Below are 13258 nucleotides of genomic sequence, written 5' to 3'. Positions count from 1 at the left end.
ATGAAGCGCATAAGCCAGTCTAGCGAATGTTTTTCTGCTTGGTCTCGTTGAATTCCGCCATGGCGAAGAAATCGTATTGCATATATTTGAATGCATATCACATTTAATAAAGATAATGTTCTTGTTTTGGAATTGATCAAATGAATGTTAAGTAAATTCTGCAATTATAAACCTTAAATAGACGTTTTTGAAATAATACCACATACACCAATTGTTTTTTTCCAATGGTGGATCCTTTCGTGGATTCGTTTCATTTCATTTCAACTTAGTTTCGTGCTTACATCCAAATAAGATTCAAGCACGCTGTTCTTGGCACACACCTCAACTATCTGGGCTGTTTGTCCAGGACAGTGGGTTAGTTGTTAGTCGGCTAGTTGTTAGTGAGAGAGAAGAGGGTGTAGTGGCCTTAAAGCCGCACACCCTAGTTCCATCCAGCGAAAATAAATTATAATTTGGTTAATCTAGAAACCTGTAACACACTTAAATCACGTTTTTATCAAATGGAGTGAAAAAGCAGGTTTTATATCGATAAATACCATGGGAATCCCCATGTCCCAATTGCTTGAAATAATTTTGAAAGTTAGTATTCTGATGTCACCGGTAGAAGCACAACAATGCCTACGTCACGACAAATTTCACAGACTTGGGGTGCGTTCGTTTCACCTCTCCTGGACATGTTCCAACTGTTCTGTCCTGGTTGTATCCCCTCTCCAGATATAGTAAGACTTAGCAAAATTATTGGTTTTAAGGGTTTGTAACGTTTTGTATTGAGACACTTACTTGTCTGAACTTTATTGTTACTGAAAATGTTCACGAACTGTGAAGAAAAATCTCACAAATGAACAACAACAAATCGGATGTTGATTGCGCGAACCGTGCACGAGAAAACAAACCGAACCAAAATGGTAACGGTCACGTGATATACCAACGTCTGTGACATTAAAAATAGATTGGACCTCGCTTGCTTACGGTTTTTTCTCGACAACACGTTTTGTGAAAAAAGGCAAAAAATGCATTTCGTGGTTTTACAAACATCAGGATTACCAAAAAGCACTTCAGGTGAATGGAAATGTGTATTCTAAATAATAAAATGTAAGTAAAGTGCAATTTTATTTGTGAAAAATGGGGTTTAATAGCGAAAAACAACGCCGTAATGGTTAACAAATAAACGTAACTAGGGTGTGTCCCTTTAAGAACTCGCTCTGGGTTGGAGCCGGTACCGGGCTGAGATTGAATATCAGTAACGTGGTTAACTTCCTTACAATATATATGGATGATGGTTTTGGTTGCGCTGATGTTGATATATTTATTTTTAAAGGTGTATTATCTTATTTATTCATGGCGGAGTGACTGTCATAGGCGTATGAGCTCCCATGTTGGCTGGGGAGGGGCAGGCTGATTTTTTTTACCCCAGTTAAACGAATATGCCCGAATCTGGGTATTTATAATTATATAATTAACATTACTACCAAATAGCTATATAGAGTTTGCAAACGAATCACTACGCTTTTTTTTAACATGAATTACAACTAATTTTGAGGGTAGAATGATGGAAATACATGATAAAGGGTCCCAGGTTGGCACATTTTTCCAGAATATCTCTATAATTTTACCCGAATTTAAGGTTTTGCTCCAGAACTATGAGGGCTGTTGCCCTCCTACCCCTACCCCTGCCACGTACGCTTATGGTGACTGTACATGCCACGTACCCCTCTCCCCCAAACCATTTCCACCCCCTCTTATACGAATTCGTTAATTATTCTTCATTTTAAATATCCGATAGAACTTGTAAATCTCGTGTTTGCTGAAACAAAATTATAGTTAACTTTTAACCTCGGACGAGCAATTAGTTCGCGAAAAGTCATTCTCATCAAAGTGAACAAATCATCAAAATGGAGATGTTTTGGCAAGATACGCGGTTACTCTCGACATTGTAATCTCATTCAGCGACAAGTTATCTCGGGCCAAAAAACGAAATCATACTTGTATGTCAGTTTATTTTTTCTCTCGTCCTTAATGTTTACCGAAAAATCGACAACACCAGCTTTGCGGTTCTGTGGTTGGACGGGGAAACCCGCGCGGGTGCACGAGGGTTCACGCGGGCTTTGCCTTTAGCACGAGGGCACTGACAGGCAATTTCGCGCGGATTTATGTAAGCCGCAATATAGCATAATTATTATTCATTGAAGACTACAAAAATTGATTCGATTGAGTTTGATAATGTCCCTGTTCTGATCGATGGCTTTTCGACGATCTTAATGAGATAGAGGACTAGTTTGTGGTTTGCAGCCTTTGATGGTTGAGAAAGAATAAAAAAAAAAAAGATTGAGCTTCCCACTTCTGAAAAATATGATAAAAAAATATCTCTAAACGACTCAATTTAATTACAGTAATGGTTCAAAAGAAGGAGTTTGTAGGACTGAATACTTTGAAGAAAAAGAGAGAACTGACAGAATGGTAATTTATTACTGTCAAAAGACTGGCTATTAGGGAATGGAAAACGACATTGCAATGACTCGGCGCGGAGCGGACAAAACGTCCTGTGTTCGGCTAATAAGCGCCTATAGAAGTAATTACCGTAGCTACGCTATGCTTTTGTTTTCACGATGTATTCCTTAATTGTACAATCCTGTCACATTCTGTTTATTTATTTATTCTATTTATTTTATTTTATTTTATTTTATTTTATTTTATTTTATTATTATTATTTATTTTATTTTATTTTATTTTATTTTATTTTATTTTATTTTATTTTATTTTATTTTATTTTATTTTATTTTATTTTATTTTATTTTATTTTATTTTTATTTTTATTTTTATTTATTGTATTTAGCACCAGTATATTTATTATTTATAATGACTGAATGGGTTTCTCATTCTAGGATCTCAATGAAATATTTTAATGCAAAAATAAAGTTAATAAAATTTATTTTCTTGCTGATGGTTTACAATAGTTTTACATATCTGTAATTTGTAATTTTACTAACTTCATATTAAAAAGTACACTGTGTTTTAATCCGATTCGATCAGTCTGGTTATTTTTGTCATTTCGTTTTTGTACTTTTTATAAGTTCCACAACAAAACAAAATGTACAGTTATAATTTTAAAAGAACGCTAAAATGTTTAACGTGTGTTATTCAGTGGAGCTAAAACTCTTCTCTTTTTTTTTTGTAAGAGGCATCTGAATGAATCAATGAATGTTTAAGGTATCTGTTTTGTATATTCAATAAGCATGGTAATAATGTTTAATGTAAGCTATTTATTTGAATTCATTATAAAATCTTTGATTTATATTAGCCAAGTAGTTTATCCTTTTAAGTTGACATTTGTTTGCATAAATGAATACATATTATTATATTTTGATATATAAAATAATTTACTCGAGAAAAGTCAAATTAATGATTTTTCAAAGAGTATTAAAATATTTGTTTATTGTTTAGAATCGTTTTAGCTAGTATATATCTCATAAAATTAAGGACACGTGTTTGAACAGCTGTACGTTGTTTTAAAGATAAGTTTAACCTTTTTCACTGAGGAATGATATTAACAAAACATGAAACGTTTGATACAAACAGAAACAACATTTAAAGGCTAAATAACAAATGTTTTTTAGAAACATAAAATATGTCTGATAAATAAGTCATTTGTGTTTATATATTTAACATTTATTGATATAAAATAATAAGTGTAGCAATATCTCAAGCGGCTGCAAAGTAAATATACTATCACCCCAAACCATCCCCCCAAAACAATGTATGTTTTCATTGTAATTGCAATGACATATATCTCGTTTTTCTTCAATTTATAGTACTGAGATTTTTGGGGGCGTTTTGTGTACATGATATGTTATTAAAATTGTTAAAATAAAATAAGTCGACGTATACTAGTAGTTGGAAACATGGTTTATTAAACAACCCCCACCCCCACCCCCCACCCCCAAAAAAAACAAAACAACCCACAACAACAAAAAACAAAACAAACACCCCCCCCCCCCACACACACACCCCAATAATAAATTAAAAAAAACCCCACCCTTTAAAGGTGTAATGTCAAAGTTGCAATAATGACGGTTCACGCCTAAAATATGTATTAATTTTGCTTTGAAACAAAGTTTATATCTCCAGCTATATGCCTATAAAAACGTACAACCAAATAATTTACTAGTAAACAAAAAAGTATTTTACGAGGGTAGGGAATCTTAAGAGTGTGTCACACGCATTAACTAGTGACGTCACTGTTTTATGCGTACACATTCAACGCACTACGTTTTATTCCATAATTCTTTGCAGACAACTGGCAATGAAACAAAGATGGTGACGATGCTATATTTATCCACAAATTAAAAATTATTATTCTAGAGTTAATTATGTAAACATTATGCATGGGATCGATTAATTTGTAGTTATTTATTACAAATAAATGTGAAAATAAAAACATATTGTGGTTTCAACTTTGACATAGGACTTTTAAGTTACTTAATTTGTTTTGTGGTGAGCATATAAGTGATTAAAGGGACATTCCTGAGTTTGCTGCACTTTTTAAGATGTTATCGACTAATAGAGGCATTTTAACGATTGTAATTACATATAAAAATATTTTTCTGCATAAAATATTAGTGCCTTTATATTAAACGTGTTTCTGATCGTTCTAATATTTTTACTAGGTTAAATTTCATTTTATTTCCTAAAATATGTTGGGGTTTTTTCATACGTACGAAATTATTTGGAGACAAAATCCAGTTTGAGCTTCTTACAAATGTTAAGACGAACAGAAATACATTGAATATACAGACACTGACACACGGAGAAAATATATTTAATATGTAACTTTAATCGTAGAAATATTTTATTAGTCGGTAACATCTTACAATGCAACAAACTCAGGAATGTCCCTTTAATAAAAAAAAAAAGACTAAATCGTGAGCCTAAGACAGATAAAGTAAATGGATATAGACAATATATGGATCGAGAGTGGGGTGGGAGAGAGATGGAATTACGGGGGGAGCAGGGACAAGATTTCACTTTGCCATAGATCGGTTACGGTCGTGTGAATTTAGCACGTCAGAGTTCAGCAATAACGTCACTTCTGTTGTGTAAATAAATTTGACGTGATACACCATGGTATCTGTTTCGCATTTTAAAACAATTCCATTTCCTGAAGTCGATATCTCTCTTTTGGGAGCAATGTTCCCATTTCGTATTCAGCAGATGCATACGGAGTCACATCTAGATCGTATGCACTTAAAATGTTTGATTCTTTTCTTCATATCACCTGTCACTTCGAATTAGGGACCGTGTTGAGTGCAATTTGCAGAAATTAACCCGATCTTTTCTGCGCGGAAAGGGACATACCGACTCACAATTGACCCGCCGACCCGCCTATGAATCTATTTCGTTTGTCAATTTCATACACGCCAACTTCTGCCAAGGAACAGCTTCTTCTGCATACAAATTGGTGAATTTTCCACTCTGGGATCAACCGAGCCAAAAGATGTTATGACTCCAGACTTTCGTATTGGTTCTAGCTTACACACGAGGGTAAGAAGTCGGACCCTCCATTCGTTGGGTATTCTTGTGCATTTTAACCCGCGAAGACCCGCGAAATTGGATGACGACAGAGGATCATTTTAAAGCAGGTTTTGATCAGATTACCGGCCTCTCGGCTCGTGTCGGCTGTATTTCATATTTGTCATATTTTAGCTAATCCTTCTCCTTAATGTGACACGTTTACGACGGCGCGATTGTTGTGTACCACGTAGTTAGTGAATAACTGTAAGTCAATTGTACGCATACAGTGTCAGTTTCGAATGGTTTTCAGTTATTTTTTGGTGGTCTCTCTTCCCTTTTATTTTTCTACCACGCCATTTTTGTATTATTGAGAAAACAAACATTCGTTTGTTTAAAGCTAGCAATTGTTTCATCATTTTTTTCTCAGTGTTTATATTTTTAAATTAATCTTAACATTATTTTCCATGTTATTGTATTTAGTCCCCTACCGATGGATTTGCAGTTGTCTATTTGCTCGGTTCTACTTTGTTCGAAGTTTCTTCGATGGCCTCTAACTCTTGTACCTTTGAACGGGTGGCTTTCATATGTGTTAACATTAGTATCAAGCCCATGATAAAGGTCAAGCTCATCTTGAACTCTGTTAAAGTTTCTCTACTGCTTCTAACTGGATTCCTGAATGGATGGCTGACATATTTGACATAATAAAAGTTTACCAAATGGTTGTCCTCAAACCATACACTCCCATACCCATAAATATAATGTCAGAGCAGGCTTTTGGTAACTGACACTGACATAGAAACGAAACTCGTTTAATACAGTTCCAAGCTATAGTTAGTGAAAATTTATTCATGATGTAGAGATCGTGAGGTCACGGTGTGTATTGTTATGGCAAAGGAGTGTGATTTGCCTTTTGGCGAACCGTATGGCGTGAGTGTTGGAGTGGGATGTCCGGGTTTGTTTATTATTGGTGTTTGTTTCTTCTTCTGATTTATTTTATCTATCTGTTTACCTATCTATCTGTCTGTCTGTCTGTCCTGTCCTGTCCTGTCCTGTCCTGTCCTGTCTGTCTGTCTGTCTGTCTGTCTATCTATTTATTTATTTATTTATTTATTTATTAACGTATTTATTTATTTATTTATTTATTTATTTATTGTTTTAGTTTAGTTTAGTTTGGTTTAGTTTAGTTTAGTTTAGTTTAGTTTGGTTTGGTTTGGTTTGGTTTGGTTTGTTTTGTTTTATTTTGCCCTTTTTTCAAACAATGAGATAGAAACTTAAATGTGTTTCTTTCTCTCACATATATACCAGCCTCTATAATACCGTATCTCTATAGTATCATGTCAGGTTGTTGCTCCTTGTTTACGCTTTTTGTTTTGTTGTTGTTGTTGTTGTTGTCGTATGGATTGAGATATCTTTTCACTTTGTGGCAGTACATATCATGTGAGTCATCATGATTTTCTTATTCATTCCTTCTTTCCTTCATTCATTCATTCATTCCTTCATTCATTCATTCATTCATTCACTTAGTCACTCACTACTCACTTATTCATTCATTCATTCATTCACTTAGTCACTCACTACTCACTTATTCATTTATTCATTTATTCATTCCTTCCTTCATTCATTCATTCATTCATTCACTTAGTCACTCACTACTCACTTATTCATTCATTCATTCATTTATTCATGACCGGCCTCGGTGGCGTAGTGGTTAGGTCATCGGTCTATAGGCTGGTAGGTACTGGGTTCGGATCCCAGTCGAGGCATGGGATTTTTAATCCAGAGACCGACTCCAAACCCTGAGTGAGTGCTCCGCAAGGCTCAGCGGGTAGGTGTAAAACCACTTGCACCGACCAGTGATCCATAACTGGTTCAACAAAGGCCATGGTTTGTGCTATCCTGCCAGTGGGCAGCGCAAATAAAAAATCCCTTGCTGCTAATCGGAAAGAGTAGCTCATGTAGTGGCGACAGCGGGTTTCCTCTCAAAATCTGTGTGGTCCTTAACAGCATGTCTGACGCCATATAACCGTAAATAAAATGTGTTGAGTGCGTCGTTAAATAAAACATTTCTTTCTTTCTTTCTTTCTTTCTTTCATTTATTCATTCATTCATTCATTCATTCATTTCTTGAAATGTTTGCGGCGTGTAGTAATACACATATGCATATATACTGAACGGACTATATATACTCAACCTAATTAATTAAGGGTCCATAGACAGTTTGTTAACTCTTTGCTGGTGTTTTATTATTTTAGCACATTTTGATCACAGGTGACTTCTAAACCAACTTTCAGTAAAATGTAACTCGTTATATATATACAAACATCTTACGTCATGGGTTCTCATTAATTTATAAAAACTACCGAAATGCGTATTCGGCGGGGATTAGTTACGTTTGTTCTTAATACCCATCATTGTGTTGTTTAAATCGGTAAAATTAATAACGTGCTACAACGTCGACACTTTACAAACGAAGACGCTGGATTATTTCATTAAAAAAAATAATATATATATATATATATATATATATATATATATATATATATATATATATATATATATATATATATATATATATATATATGGTGTCGTTAAACCAAACAAACCTTTCCCCATAAGTTATGAGGCATGTATACATACGTCATACGTATAACAATCCGTGTTTGTTTTGCGCATGCTTGACTGTAATCCGGGCGGTATATCATTGCACAGGTCGCGCCCTCTACCTGCACCATTAAAACAGGTGACCCTTTACTTGCATGTGGGCCAAATGTCGCTACGTAACAACGAAACGAAACGAGCGGGCCCGCCGCTCATAGCTGACATGCAATAACTGGCGTTTTATTGCTGGTATTATATTTAATCTGCTTCTCAAACACTGCCGCCCCGGGCCACCATTCGTTCACTTTAACAAGCCACGCCAATTTCGTATTTATTAACGCATTACTGTACAGTGTATATTGGAGATAGGTAGATTATTGTGAGCATTGTTGCGCGCGCTCAATTGGAATCCGAAGACTGAAATAGCTTTGAGTATAAAGCTGAAACTGTATGACATTCTGGTTTTTATTTACGTGATGTGAATTACATTAAAAAAAAAAAAAAAAAAAAAAACCCACCCCACAACAAACGCAATATCACCTGTTCATGAATGATTACACGGGGGGTGGGGGCGGGGGTGGGGTGGGGTGGGGGGTGTAGTTTGAAAGACCGTGTTTTCAAGCCTATAAACCCAGCGCTATACCACGGCATTTTCCCGTTCCAACCAATCGAAAATCTATTTACGTGCCTATATCCACTGAAGATTCAGACCCGTCCTTCCCAGTCGGGCAGAACGTAGCCCAGCGGTAAAGCGTTCGCTTGACGCACGGTCGGTCTGGGATCGATCCCCGTCGGTGAGCCCATTGGGCTATTTTTTGCTCCAGCCAGTGCACCACGACTGGTACATCAAAGGCCGTGGTATGTGTTATCCTGTCTGTGGGATGGTGCATATAAAAATTCCTTTGCTGCTAATCGAAAAGAGTAGCCCATGAAGTGGCGACAGCGGGTTTCCTCTCTCAATATCTGTGTGGTCCTTAACCATATCCGACGCCATATAACCGTAAATAAAATGTGTTGAATGCATCGTTAAATAAAACATTTCCTGTCCTTTCCTTCCCGTCACCACCTCCGGCAAATGTCGGTTGTATTAATCGGGACCAATTTTTTTCCCATTAGAAGCAAAGGATATTTTATATACACATTCCCACAGACAGGACAGTACATACCTTTGGTATACTGGTCGTGGTGCACTTGCCGAAACGCGAAATAGCCCACAGGGATCAATCCCAGACCGATCGTGCTATACATAAAGCAAGGAAATAGAGTTTTATTAATTATAATAACCACGTCCATTGGTAGCTTATTTTTCGACAGTGTTAAGTGTTGGCATATAAATAACTAACATGTCTATATCGAATACAGGTTCAAGCATGCTGTATCTGGTTTGGCAGACTCGTATACAGAGGGAAGGGTGGGGGTCGAACCCCCTACCTGCTCCAAGAACACACACACACAGACTCTCTCTCTCTCTCTCTCTCTCTCCTCTCTCTCTCTCTCTCTCTCTCTCTCTCTCTCTCTCTCTCTCTCTCTCTCTCGCTCTTTTAATGTAATTGAGCGTGACCCGGACCCCCCAAAACGTGGCTCGCCACAGGCTAAACCTCCCCCTCTCCCTCCCCTTCCACCGCCGCACAATTTCCTGCACACGCACCTGGATGGATCCGGCACTGAGATGCGAACCCATGTACTTTAAAGCACCTGACTGAAGCACTTAACCTAGTAACACCGCGTGTAAAATCTGAGATATACAACACATGTTTCCACGTGTGTTGATTGCCTAGGTGTTCTTTTCCCGTGGTGTCTATTATACCTACTTAGCCGAGGTCACAGTGATCTGACCTAGAATGCACGGATCTCGCCGTGCTATTCAAGCCCGTGGCCTTTGAGTTATCAAAGATATACATCTTACTAACAGTCTGAGCGTTTTTTTCTTCTTGTTCCTCTTCTCTCCCCTGTGGTTTTTGCACGAAGCCCGCTTCAGTAATAAAGTACCTTAGAACCTAGAGATCGCAAGAAATTGTTTGGAAAATGCTTAGTTTGCGGGAGAGCATTTCGCGTGAAGTTCGTCTAGATCATATTAGCTTTATTAGTAATTTGAACGGAACGTTATTTACACTCTGGCCGTAATTCAACGGCATACGACGTACATTGTGAAAATATAATTAAATAAATAAATGACAAGATGGCACATTCGTCATAATAATGTCAGATATTCAAAGGTATACATATTTTTAAAAAAAACACTTGCATTTGAAGACATACATTGCATATACAAATAAAATTAAATTGTAAAAACATAGATTTCAGTCATGGGACTTAAGAATATGAATAATATTTTCTTTACAGAAAAGTGCTAACTTTCTGAGAACACCAGTCTTTTACTATCAAATAGCATTCTAAATTTGTAAACATTCGGTCTAGACGGCAACACTTTGGCAGAAGTCTTTTCCTTTCATCTTAAAAAAAGGACAACACATTACATAATGAAATTCATCACTAATTTCGTTATTTGTACACAGAAAGCATGTTTTATTTGTTAAAGTTATTTTTTTCCATCTGCCTTTTTCAATGGGAAGATAATGCTTCGAGAGTCGAAAATGTAATAATGGTAATCAATATTGTTTCTCTAAATTGGTTAAATATGTCACGAACACAATATTTGATTTAAACAGTCTGTAACAAGATGCTTTAGATGAGTGAACGATGTCATTGTGCCATCTTTGTAAGAACTGATCCTGTAATCTTAAAACAATTCTTTGTTTTAACAGATTTACATCTGGTAGCTGGTTACACTGTGCAGTCCATACATTACTGTATCCAACGTCATCATTGTGTTAATACGTGACTAGATGAAAAAACCCATATAGGACCAAATTTACAAAGCCTGTTTTTCTTAAACGCAGGTGTTTAAGCATTGTACATATATATAGAAGAAGTTTGTTTTGTTTAACGACACCACTAGAGCACATTGATTTATTAATCATCAGCTATTGGATGTCAAACATATGGTCATTTTGACACAGTCATAGAAAGAAAACCCGCTACATTTTTCCATTAGTAGCAAGGGATCTTTTATATGCACCATCCCACATACAGGATAGCACATATCACGTCCTTTGATATACCAGTCGTGGTGGACTGGCTGGAAATAGAAATATCCCAATGGGTCCACCGACGGGGATCAATCCTAGACTGATCGCGCATTAGACGTGCGCTTTACCACTGGGTTACGTCCCGCCCCCTGTAGTGTATGTAGTTACACGCGTGTAAGACAAACAAGCTTTCTATATTCGGCCCATACTTTGTTTTATTTTATTTCTTAAAGGGGAGTAATAAACTAGGCTCTGGTTATAAAGCCAGTAGAATATAAAGAACACTGCACGACTTTCTCATTCCAACCAGTGCACCACAGCTGGTCAAAGGCCGTGGTGTACGTGCTTTTCTGTCTGTGGGAAAGTGCATATAAAAGATCCCTTTCGCATTAGGAAAAATGTAGCCGGTTTCCTGTTGACTACGAATCAGAATTACCAAATGTTTGACATCCAGTAGCCGATGATTAATTAATCAGTGTGCTCTAGTGGTGTCGTTAAACAAAACAAACTACACGAGTGTCTGTTAGATACTATATGTCTTATAACGAGTTGTTAAAAGATGGTAGCTAAGGATTTCACTGAACTCTCTCAATTTTGCGATCTCGCAGTTCATACAAAAAGACTTGCAAGGATGATGCGATGTTACTTAAAAGAGTTTCAAAGAGCTTTGTGGGCAACTTTGCAATCTCGCTTTGGGATGCAAAAAAACGAGCTTAAAAGAGCTTAAAGAGCTTTAAAAGAGCTTAAGGAGCTTTAAAAGAGCTTAAGGAAGCTTTGTGAATTAGGCCATTCAACCTGCAACCGACACAGACTGACGCAGATCTTGTCAGACCAAAGACAGGTTTAATGTGAACACAGTCGATGACGTCTACCTGGATCAGATCCGTCGCAAATGCACAGCAAACCGATGCAAAATCAAGAGCGCTCACCTGAGGTGAGGTGTGTGTGTGTGTGTGTGTGTGTGTGTGTGTGTGTGTGTGTGTGTGTGTGCCCCACTTGTTGGCATCTTCCTACGCCCGTGCCCTTTCTCTGATTGCCCATCCGAACCAGTGCACCAGGACTGGCATATCAAAAGCCATGGTATGTGTTGTTCTGTCTGTGGAGAAAAGTGCATATAAACGATTCCTTACTAATAACGGAAATAAGTACCGGGTTTCCTCTCTAAGATTATGTGTCCTAATTACTGTTTGACATCCAACAGCCGATGATTAATAAATCAATGTGCTCTGGTGGTGTCGTTAAACGAAGCAAATCTTTAACTTTAAAGTATAGAGATGTAATATGAGATTGGATGGCAGTAACACAGTCAACATCATAACACAATGGATGAGGGGTTTGGTTAAACATACTCTTATCACTCCACACACATCACTCCTGTTAGTGTTGGTGCGATCCCTTATTTATTTCCATCAGTATACGCCTGATGCGCTATCGATCTAGGATCGATTCCCATCGGTGAGCCCATTGGGTTATTTCTCGTTCCTGCCAGTGCTCCACAACTGGTGTAACAAAGGCCATGGTATGTACTATTCTGTCTGTGGGGTGGTGCATATAAAAGATCCCTTGTTGCTAATCGAAGAGTAACCCATGAAGTGGCTACAGCGGGTTTCCTCTCTCGATATCTGTGTGGTCCTCAATCATAAGTCCGACACCATATAACCGTAAATATGTGTTGAGTGCGTCGTTAAAAAGAACCTTTCTTTCAATCATAAGTCCGACACCATATAACCGTAAATAAAATGTGCTGAGTGCGTCGTTAAAAAGAACCTTTCTTTCTTTCAATCATAAGTTGGACGCCATATAACCGTAAATAAAATGTGTTGAGTGCGTCGTTAAATAAAACATTTCCTTCCTTTCATCAGTATACAGTATTAAAACACTGCTTCCAACTATCTACAGTTGAAATTAATGTACATGTATTAACTTTTTTTCTTGGATTAATTATGCCTCAAAAAATAAAACTTCATCTTCTAAATGTGACGCATGTCGTGTGAATAGCCTCATCCCGCGCTTTCATATAATATTAACAAATAATAAAAACAAAATCTTGTTTTAAAATGTTA

Source organism: Gigantopelta aegis, chromosome 2 (assembly GCF_016097555.1).
Source record: "Gigantopelta aegis isolate Gae_Host chromosome 2, Gae_host_genome, whole genome shotgun sequence".
NCBI lineage: Eukaryota > Metazoa > Mollusca > Gastropoda > Neomphalida > Peltospiridae > Gigantopelta > Gigantopelta aegis.
The sequence above is the reverse complement of the archived record's forward strand: the minus strand, read 5'-3'. Positions refer to the sequence as shown.